Genomic DNA, 19,762 nt, shown 5'->3' on the forward strand with positions numbered 1-19,762 from the left:
TAACCACAAGCCTTTGAGTGGCTCATGTATTTACAAACTGAGGCATGTTGAAATCAAAGGGGATACCACATGACATAATTCGCATTAAAATGTCAACAGGCTGACAATTTATAGAGTCAATCCACGGAAGGTGGGGAGGACTAAGACTTAGTAATTGTTTAATTCCTGCTGAAACCCACGGCCGCTGTGCCTTCGGGAAGCCAGGATGCACTGGGGGCCTCCAGCCTGCGCAGCGCCCCATGGGGCTGGCACGGCGCCAAGGCCAGGCAACAGGTTTAACCATTTAGGGTGCTCCATGTTGAGAGAGGGCGAAGAAAAGGACTTTTGCTTTCTGATGGAAGGATAGGGGGTGGGAGGTACAAGAGAGTGTCCTTCCACAACTGTGCATGTGGTTGACAAAATGGCTCAGGTTGGTCCCAAAGAGGGAAAGGTCTCCTTTGTTGTACCCCTGGTACACCCTTTATTTTCCATGCGTCCACAAGCTGGCGATTTGCGTACATGCAAAAGGCCTACCCAGCCTTGGTTTCCTGGTTGCTCTGAGGCAGCAGCATGCTCACCAAGGAGCTTGAAGACTGGGGGGCCCGGGGAGGGGGGCGCTGCAGTGGTATTTGCATGTCAATTATGATGGCCTCCAACCTTGAGGGCGCTCCCCTCAATGAGCAGGAGCAAAATCATGACCCAAACCAGACCACGTTCACATGAAATTGAACCCTGAAAGTTTCTTCTATCTCTTCTACCATCCCCACCAGTAGTGCTGTTGTGACCCAGGGCACATAAAACACAAATTCTTAGTGCCTGTTTCAGGCTCTCAATATACCCCACACAGAGGTAAGGTTCCTCTTGGACTTCTGAGATTGGTTCCACTTGCATTACTTCAAATGAACTGGCCCTTACTTGGGGAGGGGTCCCTCTAGGGGTGTGGGGCTGGTGAAAGGAAGGCTGAGTTTGAAAAAGCTTTTGGTGGAGGGTTCACCAACTCCCTCGACTGCAGCCCAAGCTCTGAGCCGAGTTATAATCTTTTTATCATGACATATGAAAGACACATCTAGAAAAGAGAAATGGTATTAATAAGACTATTGGGCAAAACTTATGGGTAATAATCATTATCTGCATTAGTCATGAAAAACCACGTTCCGAAAAGGTGGCTTCTCTGTGGGACCTGCCCCCAAGGATGCCCAGGGCCACGTGGGCTGTGGCAGGCTCTCTGCACAAGCTCACTGTCTGTGTATAAACAGTAACACCTCATTCTCTCTTCTACCTCATTAACTGAAACACATTAAAACAAGTGTGCACTGGGAGCAGAAAATGAGACTGTTAAACCAAGCTGATATAATCCTCATCAGCTGTGGGAAATGAGACGGCATCAATTATGCTGAATCAACTTAAGGCACAGGGATGCACTGGGCTCCGAGACCCCCAACATGAAAAGGGGGAAAGAAATCTTCACTTTTAAAAAGGCCACATAACCATACTTCATATATACTCCCCTTACAAATAACTTCCTGCCCATTCTTTACATCACCCCAAGGGAGAAGTGTGGTATCTGATAAAATATTCCTTTAAGATTCTTCTGCACATAAAAATCTTTGCCCAACTATTAACAATGAAAGGGGAAAAAAATGAAAGTAAACTTATAAAAAAAAATGGAAGAGGGGAGAGGAAGATATGAATCCTGTGTGATTTACTCCAAAGTATCTGGAGGCCAACAAAAGTCCTAAATCCTAACTCCAAACATGACCAGGATGCAAGGTGCATATGGAACACCACGAACACTTCAAAAATTAATAGCTAGGAAGACAACAATAATTCAAACTGTACAGCAACAAAACAAAACTATCATCTGCCTTCACCCGCCACTGCCAATAGTGAGTAACAGCTGGGAATCAGTACATTTACAAAAACCCATAAAACCTTCTAGGGAAGAAAACAAAGGTAATGTCTGTACATTTCTAAAATAAAGAAGCTTATGATTATACTGACAATAAATGACAGAATCATTAGCTACATCCAAGTGAGTAGGGAATGCAAAAGACCGCATACGATAGTTATAAAATGTAAAATTTCACCCAAGGAGTAATAATCGTGGGATATAATAATGTCTCACATCCTAGACATTAGAATATCATATTTGATAGTAATAATTACCACATGTGAAATGCGTGTTGCTATGCAAAACTTGCTTTTGCATTTCCTCATTTGTTTTCAAATTTGCAACTTGAACATGTTATTGCCATCGATTTGCATTTCATTTCATAGGTGTTTCCAAACAGAAGCCATAGACACATTCCTTACACAACTCTCAACACCAGCATGAAACTTATGTTGCCAAAACTCAGTGCTCATAGTAGCCAGTAAATTCACCATCCAAATGACAAAGAGCTGCTCTGTTTCTCAAGAATACTTCCCAGATCCATTCATGCTGATCTAATCAACAGGCCGGCAATGAACTTGGTGAGATTTTTCTGTTGCACATACTTTGCACATCATTTCAGATGTTAAAAACTATTGCGCATTAAGTTTTGCTCCTTTTAAATCAAGGAGGGCAGTTATTGACTCAGCGCTGTAATCAGAGATCCCAGGTTTAGCCATGTATTTCATTAAATTAAAAAAAAAAACAGTCATCTTTCAAAAGAGGTGGGGTAGGGGAAACATCCCTAACTCGAGTAGCCAAGGAGATTAACTTCACCCACTTATTGACTCAGCGCTGTAATCAGAGATCCCAGGTTTAACCATTTTAAAAAGTCATCTTTCAAAAGAGGTAGGGTAGGGGAAACCTCCCTAACTTGAGTAGCCAAGGAGATTAACTTCCAATGTACAAATAGGGCAGAGGAGGAATGCATGGTTTAAAAAAAAAAGTTTCAACTGAACAGAAATTTTGAAATATTTTAAATTAATGGATAACAAAGGGTTGCCATGGAAACAGTTTTGCATACTTGACTGCAGGTGTTCGCTAAGTGAATGGAGACTGGGATGGGACAGCCACAAGCAGGGACACAAACGTAAACACTGAAGGAAGACTCCGAAGGCAACGTTCAGTCATCCGTGTCACCAACACTGTGGTTTTCAATATAAATGAACTCACTCAGGCAAGGTGGGTACAGCAGCTTTGCGGTGCCAGCTAATACTTCACTTGTGTTCGGAGGCTGTTCCCCCTCTACAATATTCTGTGGTATTGCCAAGGTTACAAAATGTCAACAGACACAAATACAAAAGACAAAGACACACCAAAGCCAAACGCATTCTAGTTTAACTGGAATTTAACTTTCACTTTTTATTCTTTGCCCTTTATGCTGTGCATTTCTGGATTATAATGTTTTTTAAGAGTGAATATGCATTAGCTTTAATATTTAATATTTAAATATATATATATTTCTGATTATATATGATTCCTATATATATATATATATATGGGAATGAAAAAAAAAAAGAGGGTAGAGTTATCTCTGAGTGTGCTGTGCACTCTACACCAATTTCCAAGCCTGCATTCTTACTTCCATCTAATTCTGGTCACATAATGCAAATACGGGTGTGCTGGTGCTTGCGAGAAAGTTCTATTTAAAAAAAAAATCAAATACTGAAGTCTCCCAGGTTAGGCAGGAAAATAGTATAAAATTATGTCAGTAAAAGTAACTTCACTGCTGGTTCCTCTCACAACTGAAGACCTCTTGGGTACTTCTCAGAGAGACAGCTACGAAGTAGTAGCCAAAATAAAGCTGGATCTGGACCACTCTGTAACTTGCATAAGTACACCACTAGATCACTTCTTGCTCCATTACTTAGGAGAAGAGACAGAAGTAGTCCTTAAAAAAAAAACAGGTCCTGTGAACACTCTTGGTGCTTGCAGGGAACTTACTAATCTCTCCAGTCCCCTCATTCTTCAGATGGGACCACGACTGACTGGCCAAGGTCAGATTACTTGCCCCAAGTCATTTTGCTACACATTGGTCACATTTCACAGCAGGGAAATTCTCTCTCCCTCCTCCAAACCAAAAAACCCACCAGCCTTTCTGTCCTCCAAACCAAAAGTGTGCCAAGGTCAAAGCTAATGAAAACCAAATTATGAAATAACTTCAGTTCTGTGGTCTACAGAAGACAATGGAAAAATCTAATGCAGAAAGATGGTATTCTTAAAGAATAGCATATTGTTTTATGCTTTAAACTACAGTGTAGGCACATCCCATGTATTATGATTTCATTTAACTTGCTCAACAGTCCTGTCAGGCAGGTTGTTTTGTTAGCCCGTTTTACAGCTGAAGAACAGAGAGGGATTAAGTCACATGTCCAAAGCCACACAGCTGTGAAGGACAGGAGCTGGGATTCAAACCCAGGCAGCCTGACACCAGGGAGCCCCTCTCTCTCTTTAAACCCCCAAGAGCCAGCTGGGTTTCCCTTAAGACACTTGGGCATCCTATCTTGAAGTTTTCTAGAGCCCGGCATCTAGTGAGCATCTACAAGTTCTGGAAAGACCAAGAGCCTGTGGTCTCCCCCTGCCTTTCCTGCAGTGGTTTGAGACCTCTCAACTGGGCATGTTTCTGCCTCCAGTGAGATGTACGCCCTTGTCTGGAAAAAAAAAAAAACAACAGGAATAATTCATCTGTGCCCCACCTTCAGAGACACAACAGAACATCAAGACCACTCTTTCCACAGTGTGGGAAGCGGTGGGGAGGACAGTGGGCGTGGAGAAGAGACCTCATGTTGAACATGCAGCTTCTATGTGGTGGAGTTCAGACTGGAAAGAATACCTAACTATAAGTTTTTAGTATTTTACCCCCACATTGTATTATGAAAATTTTCAATTATAGAGAAGAGTTGAAAAAGTCATGTAGTAGACACGTATCTATTCACCAACCAGATGCTAAAACTAATACTTAGCTATACATCTATCCATCCTCTCATCCATCTATCAATGCAGTTTACATTTTTGCTACAATTCAAAGTAAACTGCAGATATCAGTACAGTTACCCCCCCCCCAAATACCAGCACGCATAGCATTAACTATAGTTCAGTATTTGTTTATGGGGTATTTTTTTAGTATTTTTATTGTTTTAACACCATTTGAGCACAACTCTTGACTAGCAAAACACTAGAAAGGCACCAATTCTAGTGCGTTATTAGTATGAAATGTTTAACTCGCAATTGATTGTCTTTGAAAAGTTATAGTAAGCACAAGTGCATGAAAGGCAGCTCCAGTTACTAAAATCAGTTTAGTAATATGGCCTCAGGTTTGGTAAGGAGAAGAAAAGAATCTGCCTTTGCCCAGCTTGCCCATCTGTGCGACCACTCCCTCTTCAAATCTTGCCCAAACTCCAGCTTCCCTCTCTTCTAGGAGGTCTTCTCTGATCTAACCAATTGGATGTGAATTCCCTCTCCCTCCACCTGCCTCCAGGCTGGGTTAACTCTTGTGTACATATCTGACTGCTCTTACTGAATGATCAACTCCTCTTTGTATCTTGCATGGCAATGTTTTTCAAACTGTGGGTCGTGATTCACCAGTGCAATGGTTTTCAACCTGGGGCTGCACATTAGAACCCCACAGTAATCTAAACCAGAACCTCCAAGGGTCGGCCAGGCATGCACATTATTTTTTTTTTAAAGCGGCTTGGGTTGAGAGTCATTGCATTAGTGGGGTCATGAAATCAATGCTGTGAGTACAACCAGCATTTGTGTAAAACAACAGAATAGGAGAGAACAGAAAGTATCAGAATGTAGCACATGTAGTAAATATAGCACATTTTGTAAAACTTTTGTTTCACTTATATATACAAAATATCTATCAATATGTATGGGCTGGGTCACCACTGTAAAATGTATCTCTTTCTAGATCACAGTCAACAAAGTTTACACACTTAGGACCATAGCCCTAAAGAAGCTAGTACAGAGGAGAAAGATGACTATAAAAATGGACTATAATACGAAGTAAAAGGGGCAAAGCGCCATGAATTTTTCTACCAAGACATCAATATCCATGACTGTTGAGCAGAAAGAGTTGTAATTTCTGTTGGGAGAATTTTGGGATGCAGAACCAAGGCCAGCTGCACGAGGGAACTTTCAAAATACTTAGATACAAGTTGCATAATCGTACCAGACTGCTTCTCAGTGGGTCAATACAGGAGTAAAGCTCTGCGCAGAACTGACAGTAAAGGACAGGGCTGTAAACAGCTCTGGAATGCCCTGGTCCACAGGACACCCAGTGTACTCCAACATATGCTTCTAGACTCTCAGTTATTAAATGCCAAGTGTTCAGGGCCGGCCCCGTGGCTTAGCGGTTAAGTGCGTGCGCTCTGCTGCTGGCGGCCCGGGTTCGGATCCCGGGCGCGCACCGACGCACCGCTTCTCCGGCCATGCTGAGGTCGCGTCCCACGTACAGCAACTAGAAGAATGTGCAGCTATGACATACAACTATCTACTGGGGCTTTGGGGGAATGAATGAATGAATGAATGAATGAATGAATAAATAAATAAATAAATGCATGCCAAGTGTTCAGACAGGGCTGCTAGACCAGATCCTATGGTAGAGGAGAAACCCTGGGCATATTCTGCTAGTACTTTTGTCATTCAATAAAAATGTATTGGGTGGGCCAGCCCCGTGGCTTAGCGGTTAAGTGCGTGCGCTCCGCTGCCGGCGGCCCGGGTTCAGATCCCGGGTGCGCACCGACGCACCACTCCTCCAGCCATGCTGAGGCCGCGTCCCACATACAGCAACTAGAAGGATGTGCAGCTATGACAGACAACTATGTACTGGGGCTTTGGGGGAAAAATAAATAAATAAAATCTTTAAAAAAAAAAAAAAATGTATTGGGCTAGTGTCAGACACCAAGGATATAGCCATTAAGAAGACAACCAAGGTCGCTGATCTTCTGGGAGACAAATAAATAAATGAACAAATTAGAAAAATAGATAACTGTCAATGCAGAGAAGTAAATTCAGGTAAAGTGACGGTGTAGTTACTTAGAGTGGGTGGTTAGGGAAGCCTCTCCGAGGACCAGACATTTAATCAGAGCTGAATGTCGAGGTCAGGGAAGCACATTCCAGGCAGTGGAACAGCAAGTGCAAAGACCCGGCAGGAGGCGCAAGCTTGGCGCGTTGAATGAACAGTAAGAAGGTCAGCGTGGCTCCAACATAGTGGGCAAAGGGGAGGGTGTTACAAGATGAGGATGGCATGGTGGGCAGAGTCTAGATCACAAAGGGGTTTACAAGTCAGAGGAAAAAGCTTGGCTTTTATTTTAAGTGGGATGGAAAGCCACTGTTGAGTCTCTGCAGGGGAGTGACAGTTCCTGATTTTCTTCTTCATAAAATTGCTGTATGGAGACTAGATTGTAAGGGGCAAAAACAGAAGCAGAGAGAGAGGTGACACAGTGAGAGACAACAGGCAGGGTGGTGGAAACATATTTTGAAGATGGAGCCAACAGGACTTATTGACAGTTTGGCTGTAGGGGAATGAATGAAAGAATGGCCCACCAACAATTCCCAGCTTACTGGCTTGAGCACATGGTAGATCAGAGGCGGCCCTGACCGAGAAGGGAGAGCCCAGAGGAGAAAGTGGTTGGGGATTATGGTCATCAAGACCTCTCTCTAGGCCAGGCTAAGCCTGAGGAGTCAGTTACCAGACATTGAATGGAAATGTCCAGTAGGGAGGTGGATAAAGGGAGAGCTCAGGGCTCGAGATACAGACTCAAGAGTCAACAGAAGGGAGGTGTTGTTTATAAGCATTGGATTGAACAAGACACTCAGGGAGACTTATAGACACAAGAAAGAAGGGGGCTGGGGCCAAGCCCTGGGGACTCCAACACTTACCATTAAGTAACAGAAGAGAAGCCAGCAAGGAGAACAAGAAGGAGGGCCAGAGGGGGCCCAGGCAAAGTAGCAGACTGTTGTCACAGAAGCCAGAGGGGGGAGAAGGAGGGGAAGAGGGGCAAAAGCTGCTGAAAACCACACTGAGTCAGAACACAGCCCATGGATTTGGCAACACAGAAGCCACTGGCGACCTGTCACATCAGTGGCAAAATGTGTCACTTCTGGATCCAGTTTTTAGGAGGGGACATGGTGAGTTCACTCACAGGGCAGGCATGATGGAGGGTGAGGGGCTGTTAGCAAAGAGAACTCGGTTAGTGTGGCCTCGAGCAGGTGCCACCACTCCCACTAGCAGACAGTCACCTTCTGAGGCCCACGGCCACTAGTAACACCCCAGAGCCACGCCCAGGCCACCTGCAGAAAACAGTTGCTTTCCTCCTGCCCGTTCCATTGCTGCGACAGAGCAGGGAGGGAATGAAAACACCGCCTCCCTCCCGCTTCCTGAGCCCCCTCCTCCGCCTCCAAGAACTCATTTTTGTCCCAAGCATGACTTGTTCAATTTCACTAACCAAATCACGCGTGTTCTATACTTTTTAACCATCTGATATCAAAACAGCACCTTTCAAACACTCCTCAGCTGTGTTCACTGCAAACAAACTTGCCTGCAGGAAAGACAAGGAAGTGAAGGGAAAGAACTGGTGAGCCTTTCCTGGTATCTGCTTGTCCTGTCTCGTGCCGCGTTCTTGAGAGATACTCACACTGGGTAAGGCGGCCTGTCTCCTTAAGAGGTTCACAAACCAGTTGGGGAAACAAACTAACACAAGACACAGAGGCCGGCTCGGTGCCAAATGGTGCAACATGGGCTGGGGGCAGAGACACCATCTGTGGCTGCAGCAGTGGGAGACAGCTTTCTGGAAAACCAGGGATGTGTAACTGGGGCAAAAAGGCTGGAAAGGAAGTATGTTATTCCTTCAAGTCTGATAAAAAAAAAAAAAAAAAAAAAAAGATATTTTCCAACAGGGCCCAAAGCCTATCTCAGCAACGGGGGCTGCGTGCATCCAAATCACGATGAAACGAGCACTTACAATGACATCTGTTGGATTAATTAGCTGTATAATTAGTCTCCCCTCGGTGGAGCCAGGCTTTGTCGCTGCTGTCTGAGGCTTCCCCAGGTGAGACTTCATTCCAAATGCCATGCTCCAAGAGGAATCGAGAGCAGGCGGGCAAAGAAGAAAAGCACAACAGTGTTTGTGGGAGGCAGTGAGAAGGCAGAAGGAGCATCTAGGGGACTTCTGGGGTCCCCTGGGAGCTAGAACACCAGAGAGGAAAAGTCACCCCCAGAAGAATGACTCAAGAACTTGCCGCCTCCGAGCAAACCCGCAGATGCCCGAGTCTGAACTTTGGATAAACTCGAAGCACAAAGGCTCAGAGACGTGAATCATCGCAGCAAGATAATGGCGATGGAGAGAGGGGGTACGGGGTCAACGTGGACACGACGAGACCGGACAGGACTCTTGTCCCCGGAGGAACTGTTTGGTCTCCCCACACCGGCAGCTGTGGCCATCACTAATGGGAACCCAGCCCGGGCAAAAAAAAAAACTATAAAAATGGTCGGATCCTAATCTGAGAAGCAGAAGTGGAACAAACACACACAAGCAGATGCCGCCAGCCAAGTCACTCCCCGTGGCGCTTCCCAAACCACAGCTGGCTGCAAAGTCGCGCTCGCTGACTAATGTCTAGGACACTGAGGAAATCAGTCCCGGGACCCACGCCACTTGGCTTGGCTGCCTGGAAGAGCCCAGGAATGCTCCCCAAGCTCCTTCTATCTTTAATGATTTTCAAAAACAAGAGAAGGGGTGGTGGAAGGGAAACACAGGAACACGAAGGCACAGCAGAAGTGGGAAGATTACACTGAAAACCGCCGTGGCACGGGGACTCCTGAGCTGGAGGTGAGCCCTTGGGGTGGCCCTTTATCTCCTATGCAGACACGCACAGAGGGCCCAGGACAGAGGAGGAACGTGACGTCGCTCAGAGAACCTTCCTGGGAGCTTGACAGTCACTAGTTCATAAAGAGGCTGGAACATGAAGCATTCAATTCAAATAAGCCATATTTTAAATCAGCAAGACATTCTAAAGCTAAACGGGTCATTCCTCTAGGACATTCTCCGCCATAATAAAATCAGAGCCTTTTCCTAGATTGTCAGGAGCACCATCTCATCTGCAGGACCTCCAAGGTGACGTGTGCCCTCCGAAGGGCAAAAGGGAACCAGGGAGCCACCGCCAAACCCCGGCATTATTGATCTCACTGTCCCAAAGGCCATAAGATGCATCTACATAAAAGCCAAAAACGAACTGAGTAAAATCTACACGTGTACCCCAATACTATGCAACAAACCACAGCCTGGTGACACCAGTGCTCCTCCAACAATTAAGGGGGTGGAATTCTGTTTGAAAAGCCTTGAGGTCATTCAGGATTCTGTCCTCCTCGGTCGTCAGAGGGGCACAGGGACCACTAGGCTGTGGTTGGTTGCATGATCTTTCCAGCTTTATGGCTGGAAGATGACATAAGGGAAGTAAGAGTCTACCAGGCAAAAAGTTCCAGCCACACACAGGTAGGACTCGTCTGCCCCAAGTTTTTGGAAAAATAATCCTCTCCTAATTTGGAACCACGCCTGGTATCTGCTCACCTCCCTCTGCTTGGCCAAAGGACACTCTTCAGACGGAACGAGGCTTCTGAAGAAAGAGCAACAAGTAACGCAAACAGCAACACACAGGGGCTGGGGGTCCCCATCACGGAGCTGGGACACTGGAGGTGAAACACACTCCAGCACATGCTGCTCACAAAGAGCTCCCTACACAAAACAGGCTTTTAAATAACATGTTAGATTTGTTAACCCAAGTCTACACAAAATCCTACTTCAGACACAAAATCAGCACTCAATACGTGTTGTTGACCCAGAGGGAGAAATTCTCTTCCCATTCATTTGTGTCCCCAGAGACCTCAGGGGAGAATGGTCTGGGAAACCCCAGGGCCCCGCCCACCTAGCTCCCAAGGCTGGGGTATAAACCTGCAGGAAGAGAGCAAATTAAGGGGACAGGTGCAGGGACACCCCCATGACGGAACCTGTGCCCAGTCTCCTGCCTCGTTCTGAGGGACAGGAAATCAAGGACTACCTGGTGTGACAGGTCACTCAGGAGGTCCAGAGGTCAGCTCAGAAGTGGTTACAGAGGCCCGCCAACCCTCCAGAAGGAGCCTATCGCCAGAGACAGCAGACAGACTCAGCAGGGACAGCAAGCAGGTGAGAAATTCCTCCCGCCTCCAGCGCCAGGGTCCCGGCAAACGCAACGGTGGTAAACCTGTTGACCTAAGAGACCAGCTGTGCTTCGCAGGCCCTCCTCCTGGGTCTGGGAACCTGCCCTGCTAATTAACAGGTTACAAATCAAATACCATCAGTAGACAAATATTTCTAACCTTCTAACTAGTTTGCCTTTTACAGGATGAGGACGTAGGCCCTAAAGCAAGTTCCCTCACCATTCTTAATGATCAGTCCCGATTCAAATCTTCTTTCGGTATTTCCTATTAGCGTCCCATATGCGGTAGACACTCGAGGTCTTCCGTGTACAATAGCCAATGCCCCAGTGCCGAGAATTCCCATCACCACAGACAAATAGTGACAGCGGGAGGAGGCCCGAGGAGCCCACATGTGAGCAACGACACTCGAAGCATCTGGCAAAGCTGCAGTGGACAAAACTGGGCATCCGGACGCCCATCTCGCTGTGTGACACAAAAGCACTTCAATCAAAGGAAATCACAAAAAAACTACTGAAAAGCAAATTTTCACAAAACGCTCTGGAGGAATTTTCAGATTTCATTATAGGAAAAGCACTTTATTTAATGTAGAAAATGTGAAAAGCTGATATGACAGTTTTCTATAAATAACAAAAATTGGAAATCATCATTAGAGGCATTTGTAATTTTCCTCCTTTGTTGGGAACCACTGGAAAAAAAGGTTTTACCAACAAGGAAGCCACTTATCTCTCTTCATGCTCCTGTTGAGCCGGCTGGCAGGACATGGTGAAAGAACTTCGCCATCCCAAGGTAGCGTTGCCAGATAAAATACAGGATGCCCAGTTAAATATGAATTTCAGATAAATAAATGTAATTATATTTTATAATTATTTGTTGTTTGAAATTCACATTTAACTGGGTATTCCATATTTTTATTTGCTAAATTTAATGACTTGACCTGCAAGCCCCCACTGCGGTACTTTCAATGCTCCTCAGGGTCACCACCCTAACGTCACTGGTTTCAATAATCACCAACATTTCTGTGAGCAACCGATTTTCTGTCATTAAACATTTTTAACTGTCATCCTACAACCTGGTTGCTTAAAAAAAAAAAAAGTGCTGGAAGCCTAATTTTATTAAAGTATAAAATGACTCGGTACTACCAAAATGGTTTTCATAGTAAGAGTCTTTCCCAGCCTACACTTAAATAGTATTTATAGTTTCAAGTTATGTTGAAAACAGAATAAAGACTATGGTTCAGGTGTATTATGTAATTATTTAAAAACTCTTGCCTTCTCCTGACAATGTTCCTGACAATGCTTAATTGTTCCCTTACAATTTCCCTTTCAAAGCAAAAAACCAGAAACACCTGTTGGGACTAAATGTATTCAAATTTGCCCTTTTCGTCCAAGTCCTCAGCAAGCTGGAAGGACTGGAAATTGGGTTCATGTCTCTGCCCTGCTACATGGCACCATTTTCCTGCCAGAATGGGTTCACCTAGAACAACTGTAACACATGGAATTATTCTGGAATGTGGAGGCAATGGAATATTCGCAGCAAAACCGTCCTAAGAGTTACAGACCACCCCTAAGACGGCAGATGGCATTCGTGCAAAGAATTCCACAAGTGTGACTTATTTCTCTACATGGGGGGCATGGTGGGCTGGAGGGGATGGAGACTTTGAGATTTTTCTCTCACAAGAAAGTCTAGGGCTTTTAGCTTGAGGATTTGGGGGAGAGGGGGAAGCTTTCAAGTATTTTGAGAAAGTGGTAGTTACTCGATTTTCTGAAATTAGACCTCCTTGCTCCTCAGCCTGAGTCAAGGGCCATGGCACACTTCCTTTGGAATTCAAAAGGAGACTTGTCACCAGGAGCTGAAAACAATTTATACTGGAAATATGCAGACACGGTCATGCTATCTTCACACTGAGTAAGAACTTCAGAAACAGGAACTTCCAGGACTTTCTGTATTCGTTCTCTATACTTTTTTTTTAAAGATAAACAGTGAGACTCACAGTCTCCATTAAGGAACAATAGGAAATTCGGCCCCTGTCCCAAGCCCCTGTCCCTCTTGGACATTCCCTCATCTCAGTGAATTTGGTGAAGGTAATTAATCCAAGAAATTTCACCCCGGGGAATATGCTGGAGAGAAACAGGAAAAGGTGAGAGGAAGAAATTTCATCCACAAGACTTTACACGCCTTGGAAAGATAACTCTCTCTGTTCCCTCTTCTTGCTCCTCAGAGCTTTCGTCAAACAAACTGTAAATACATTCAGACTGATCACCATCTGCGAGTACTCTGGAGATGCTCTGTGAGATTTAGAGAAGCGGGAACAGTAAACATCGCTTTTCACATCAGCTAGGAAAAGATGGGTGTCTAAGAAATAGTTGGACAATCAACCATCCAATTGGAAAGAAAATACAGTCCTAAATCACACAACACACAAAAGCAGAGTCCTACAACGTACCATATACAATATACATTCCTCGTGGATTAAACACGTAAATGGGGAAAAAGGTACTGAAGAAAATAACAATGAAGTGATGCCAACCCGCTGGTTTTGAACAGACTCCGACAACACTTACTCGCCTGTGACTTGTAACCTCTCTGTGCCTCGGTTTCCCCATTTGAAAAGAGGTGAATTAATAGAAGATTAAATCAATTAATATATGTAAGCCGAGATAACAGTACCCGGCTTGTAATTAGTGCTGTGTAGGTGTGAGCTATTATCTTTATTATTTTATAATATTGCAAAGAGAAAGCCTCCCTGGGAAAACAGAAAAGTTAGAAACATACAGAAACAGATGTACAGACTAGACATCACACAAACGCAAAGTTTCTGTATGTTAACATGCACCATAAGCTAAGTTAAAGACGAATGAAAGACAGGGAGAAACTCCTGCCACATCCACAGCCCAGGAAGGACTGTTGGCCCTGATCAACCGAGAGCTCCTGCAAACCAATCAGAAAAAAACAAACCAAAAATAAATAAAGGGCAAAGACTATAAGCAGAAAAGCTGCTAAAGATATACAAATGGCCAATAAATACATGAAAAAATGTTCACCCCAATAATTAAAGAGTCCCATATTAGAACAATTTTGCTGATCTGAAGAAAACAGAAAAATGACAATGGTGTTGGTCACCGTGTGGGAGTTTGAGCACCACCTAATAGGGAGGGGATTAAACGGTCACCTTCTTTCTGAGGGGCCATTAGAAAGTACTGGATCTACTGGTATTACACCCTGGAACCCAGCAATCCCATTTCTTGGAATAGCACAAGCAGAGAGAGATGTACACATCTGTTTCCTATCTCATTGTCTGTAATATCAAAACACTGCAAATAATCTAAATGTAAATCAATAAGGGACTGGTTAATAAATGGAATACTATATAGCCATAAAAAAAGAGTGAACTTAGTCTATATGTACTGACCTGAAGAAATTTTCATGATAAAAAGTTGTATGAAAAAACCAAGCAACTCAAAAGCATAGCATGTGTCTATGAAGATTTTTTAAGTGAACAGTATGTATGTGTACACACGCACATTTTCTATCTGTATAAGCATAGAAAAAAGCCCAAAAAGATATACTCTAAACATAACAGTGATTTGCTTCTGGAAAGTAGAGTTGGCGAGTAGAAAAAGGACTTCCATTTAAAAAATTATTGGAAAACATTTAATATGAGAAAGGGCTTAGGTGTAATACCATATATATGCAACATTATTCCAATTTTGTAAAATGTCTATGTTATACACAAAAAAAGGAAATAAAAATATGTTCTCATATGATAAGATTAGGCTATTTATTTTCTTTTATGCTTCCTTGAATTCTTCAAATTTTCTACCGTGATCATACATTACTCATACTATATTTTTACCATAAAAAATAAGGAATCCACATTTTATTACTAGCTTACACTTGAGGTAAACATGGAATGCTGGTCTTGTAAGAAATAATTAAGAATACAATAATATTTTTAAAGGGTCTGATCAGTTCTTTACTATCCACAAAAAGGATTCAGGAAAAACAAAAGAGAAAGCAAAAACACTGAAAGCATCTGGAAAAAAGAGAAAAGTTAACAGTTGTAAAACTGGTTTTTCAACAGGTGGCATATTTAGTACTGGACTTTTAAAAACCAGGCACATCAAATAAGACTTCAGTTCCATTACGCGGTGTCTAAAGCTCCATTATGCGGAGCCAAAAGAGAACACTGGCCCTACTTTCTTGACGTGAGGAGTACAACACTATAACTAAAGGGATCTGAGCAAAGTTAGTGCTTAAAGACAATCAGCTGAATGAACGTGTTGATTGAGATAATACCCATTGTGGGGATTCAGATGAAGGTAGACAGGATGGTTCTGGAGGGAGGGAAGGGCAAGAAACCTCTACCGTGAGGTGCCAACTTTTCATACTGCACATGTTGGCGATACATTGGCCATAGTTCCTACAGCAGTAAAAGATTACCTCTGTCATCGCACAAGCACTCCCTCCAAAAAAGATTTGATCTTTCCATCTTCCTAGAGTCCCCTTGAAGTTAACGGGTGAGCAGGAGGACTGCCAGAGCCAACTTGGGCTCTCCCGATGACCATGGGGCCCACAGGCAGTCTCCCAGCCCAGTTCCAGAAGCCCTACATCCTGTGAGCTCAGCCATCAAGTGAGGGCAATGAACTTCAGACCCCCAGCTGCTCCAGGAGACGGAGGGCATGCAAGCTAAAGGTGCTAAAATTTACCAAAACATCTGGCCCTTCACACCTTCTAAATCAACCACAGGATAACATTCCTCTCCTTTCATTTTTGGTTGAGGGCTCCAAGGTATGGGGAGAAGAAGGCAGAAGCATGCACTTAAAAAAAAACAGTCGACCTAATGAGAAAACAAGGTTTGAGGAAACTGGTTCCAGAATGACGATGTAAACCAGATGACACTTGCACCAGCGCTTCAAACACGTAGCCACACCAGGGCGGAGAGGACGAGGAGGGAGGGCAGGCTCACCAGAGGATTTACGCTTTTTGCTTTCCAAGCAAGACAAAGCCCACCAGCGACCACCTATGGGCATGAAGAGTGTAGCTGTCTTGCTAAGACCCCCGCCCCCCCAGTGCACCCAGAAAGGAGCATGCAGACTGCAAACCACATCTTGCTCTGACTTGTTCTCCATCTTCTCATTTGTCCACCACCCTGTGACGAATTTATGGCCCTGCTGGGACAGTGAGCCCCAACGAGTTTCTTACGCATCAGGGAAAGAACTGAGAAGGATTCTCAAGTAACACCGAGTCTGACGGAGGGTTTCTTACATCCTTCCACCCTGCATAATCCTAACAGGATGGCAGGAGTGCAAGTCCAATATGTGGCGAATTTGCAGGCGTGTTTTTCAGGCAACTGGTGCCACACTCTTCCTCCGACTTTAAGCCAAGCAGAGTTGGCGTCTCACCCTGTTTGCCTGACTGGCCCAAGGCAGCTAACATGGGGCCCAGACCCAACTCTGTGGTCGACAACCTGCTTTGTGTATAATTTAAGATTAATATGAAACCTTTGCGCTTGGCCCAATCAAAGGAGCCTCAGCTGGGAACTCTTTGACTAATCGAGTCTGGTGGGGTCTTAATCTATCTGCTAAAGTTGATGGATTTCCATCCCAATGACTCTCAGGTGAAGGGGAACATCAAAGTGAGCAGGAGATTCTAATAGTTGGCAGGTGTGCATGATCACCAACCGCCCTTTCTGCACCCGCCTCCTCCAAGAAGAAAAACTACAAATTTCAGAGAGCACACCAGGGCTGTCACAGAGCAGGAAGTCCGGATAAACACAGAAGAGCTCACACTAGCTCTGAACCCACACACTGTGGACTCAGGATCTACGCCAGCCTGGAGGAGAGCAGGGGGTGGGCGTCTGCCAGTACCTGCCACCCCCTATTTAAAACAAGCAAGAGCACCCCATATCTCTATGGGCAGAAGGAGGGGGAGAGTGGAGCCAGGGGGTGCAGGTCTTCTAAGAAAGGAGCGATTCACTTACACGGGAAAGGAGAAAGGTGAGAATTGAAGCCCTAATAAGAGACAAGTACCTCTTCCACAACACGCTTCCATTCTGGCTCAGATGGTGACTATGGACAGAAAGCAAGAGCCCAGCCTCTAAGCTGGACTGGGGTCACTGGCCTTCCCGTGGTGTCCATCAATCCTAGTGCCCCATCATGGCAGGTGTGAGGATACAGGAATGTGACCACTAGGGCTGGACCAGAGCCCACCATGATTTAAAACAAAAAACACTCCAGGAATTCAACCACGGTGCTCCACAAAAAGAACCTGGGAGTCCTGGGAGAACCTGGGCAAGGACACAGCTTCCATAGACGCCCGAGGCTCTCCTGCCTCCCCCCAAGCCCCTTCACTTTCAGGAGGCAGGGAGGAAGAATTCACTGAACATTAATCTTGATTTAAAAAACTGTTCTCACACAAAAAACAAAACCAGACATTTCCAGGCAAGAGAGATAATATCACCAGTTTTTTTGTTGTTTCGTTTTTGGGGTTTTTTTTTTGGCAAATGAGCCCAACCCTCTCTCGTGTCTAGATTAGAAATTATCTCCCACTTTCAGACAGCTCAGTCCTAATTCAGCAATGTGTGTCCCAGCATTTGTGACACCAAGAGATGTGACTCTGGACCAGTGTGAGGTCAAATGACAAACCGGGAAGCTACGCCTCTGCGCATCTCCTGAGACCGCTGCTCCGTATCCTCCAATGTGGACAAGGAAGAGGAGGGGAATGAAGCCTCAGGGGAGGGAGGGAGGCTCATTAGGAAGTCAAATACATCACAGCCACTTGAGTGGGTGCAGCAGAAAGCAAGTTTGGGAGTCTCCCTGACCAATGATGAATCATTTGCCAGGGAGCCAGGGCGGGGTCAGGGTGGGGCGTGGGGAAGGGGTGAGTAAGGAGGGCTGTGTGTGAGAAGCCCGGTGCCCCACCCGGGGCAGCAGCATCTGGAGCTGTTTCTCTAGCAGACAGTAAAGAACTCGATTACACCCAGTTAACTGCGCTCTAAACTGATTATGCATGTGCTGGGCTAATGGATTACATTAGCAAGAGGAAAAATAACATGCAATCAATCTCCATTTACTACAGGCCACACCAGGGCCTAGAGGAAAACTGACTCTCCAACCACCTCCCGTCCCCACCCCAAATCCGTGGACTCACAGAACCCTGCGAGAGGGAGCCCCCTTGGTGGCAAGAGAAGTTTGTCTTAGTCACACTGCCGGACAAGCATCGGAATGATGAGCCCTTCTCTGTGTCATCCAGGAGTGGGTGGGAGAATTCCCCACCCCCACAGCAGAGCCACAGCAAGCCAAGGGACATTCATTACCCAAGGACTAATGAGACCAGACTAACGACCTTTGGCTCCTGATAGAGGGAATTCTGCCCTGAGTGTGGCGGGCTGCTCACCCCCCGGGATGTGCCAGCCACATTGTTTGTGCACCTCTCCTTCAGGCTCTGGTTCCCATGTTCTACCCTGCATCCCTATGGCCCTTCTACTCACACTGTCTTTTTTGAGCAGGAGTTTCTTCCATCTTTAAAAAAAGATGAGAAAATTTAGGCCACAGAAGATGAGTGTCCTGAGCTAGTTCAGCAAAACACAAATGGAAACACACAAATTGCTTCCCTTACATCCATCCTAGATACCACCTCAACCTGACTCTCCAGGTATGACCGTGGACGTGGTTTGGGAACCCAAAAGGGAGATTTCTCAGCAAATCCTCCAGGTTCCAAGCCCTTCGGAAGCAAAGCCAAGGGCCTGGTATACTCTTACTGGAGGACACAGTGTCGAATTAATCACCACCGTGCACATTTTATAATCTAAAGGGCAATATTTTCCTCAGATGGAAGAAGCCAGCTTCATGTCACCTCTAAATGACCTTCATCAAAGTTGCATACAATCTTCAATGACCACACCAAGTCTTTTGTACTAATTTTGCTAAGTCGGGTCCTTTGAAAAGTCTTTTTTCTACTGGTTTTTCCATCAGGTTTCCTTGACCACATCGGCACCACCCTGTGGCCAGTTAAGACCTCCAATTTAAAATGACTGCAAGGAGCATTTTCTTTCAACGATAGCACAAAACTAACCCTCCAGTGAGGTTTGTGCTCTCTTAGGACAAGGGGGTTGGCTGCCTGTGTCCAGACCTTCCCCACTGCACCACTCCAGCCCATCCATGCTGGAGTCAGCAGTCAATGCTAGAACATTCTATTCCCACTACCTCATGCCTGCTTTCTCCTCCTTTCCCTAAATGGTTTCTCATCCATGTTACACAGGCTTCTCGCCAAGCTGAGAATGAGCAATTGTAAAATGAATGACAGTGATCAGTCTCAGCAGACACCGATATGGGGAAAGGATCAGAAGTCTTCCTTATACAGAGTCTCCATTTGAAATCACCACGAGTGGAAAGGGGATTCAGAGAGCTCAGGGTCAGCAGAAACTCAATCCTCAAGGACCCAAAGACGTGGGAAACAATGTGAGAGGAAGGAGGAGAGACTGATAACAAAAGGGAGGAAAATGGAGAGAGAGCATGAGGGCGTGGAAGGTGTGTGGAAGGAGGCTGGGCAGATTTATGGCCACTTGTACCTGATTGTTCATACTAAAGCCATTATGGGATGATTAGAGAAAAAGGTGAGGCTTTAAGTCCAGTGAAAATCAATAGAGACGTCTGGAG

At 45.1% G+C, this 19,762-nt stretch overlaps 1 protein-coding gene across 4 annotated transcripts in view; it reads right to left on the reverse strand.

Moving 5' to 3' along the window:
- Positions 1-19,762, reverse strand: part of ZFHX3 (zinc finger homeobox 3) — a 243,922-nt gene that overhangs the window by 128,110 nt on the left and 96,050 nt on the right. The window lies entirely within an intron of this gene.

The sequence above is a fragment of the Ceratotherium simum genome, chromosome 30, assembly GCF_057802395.1.
Source record: "Ceratotherium simum simum isolate JZ-2026a chromosome 30, ASM5780239v1, whole genome shotgun sequence".
NCBI classification, from domain to species: Eukaryota; Metazoa; Chordata; class Mammalia; order Perissodactyla; family Rhinocerotidae; genus Ceratotherium; species Ceratotherium simum.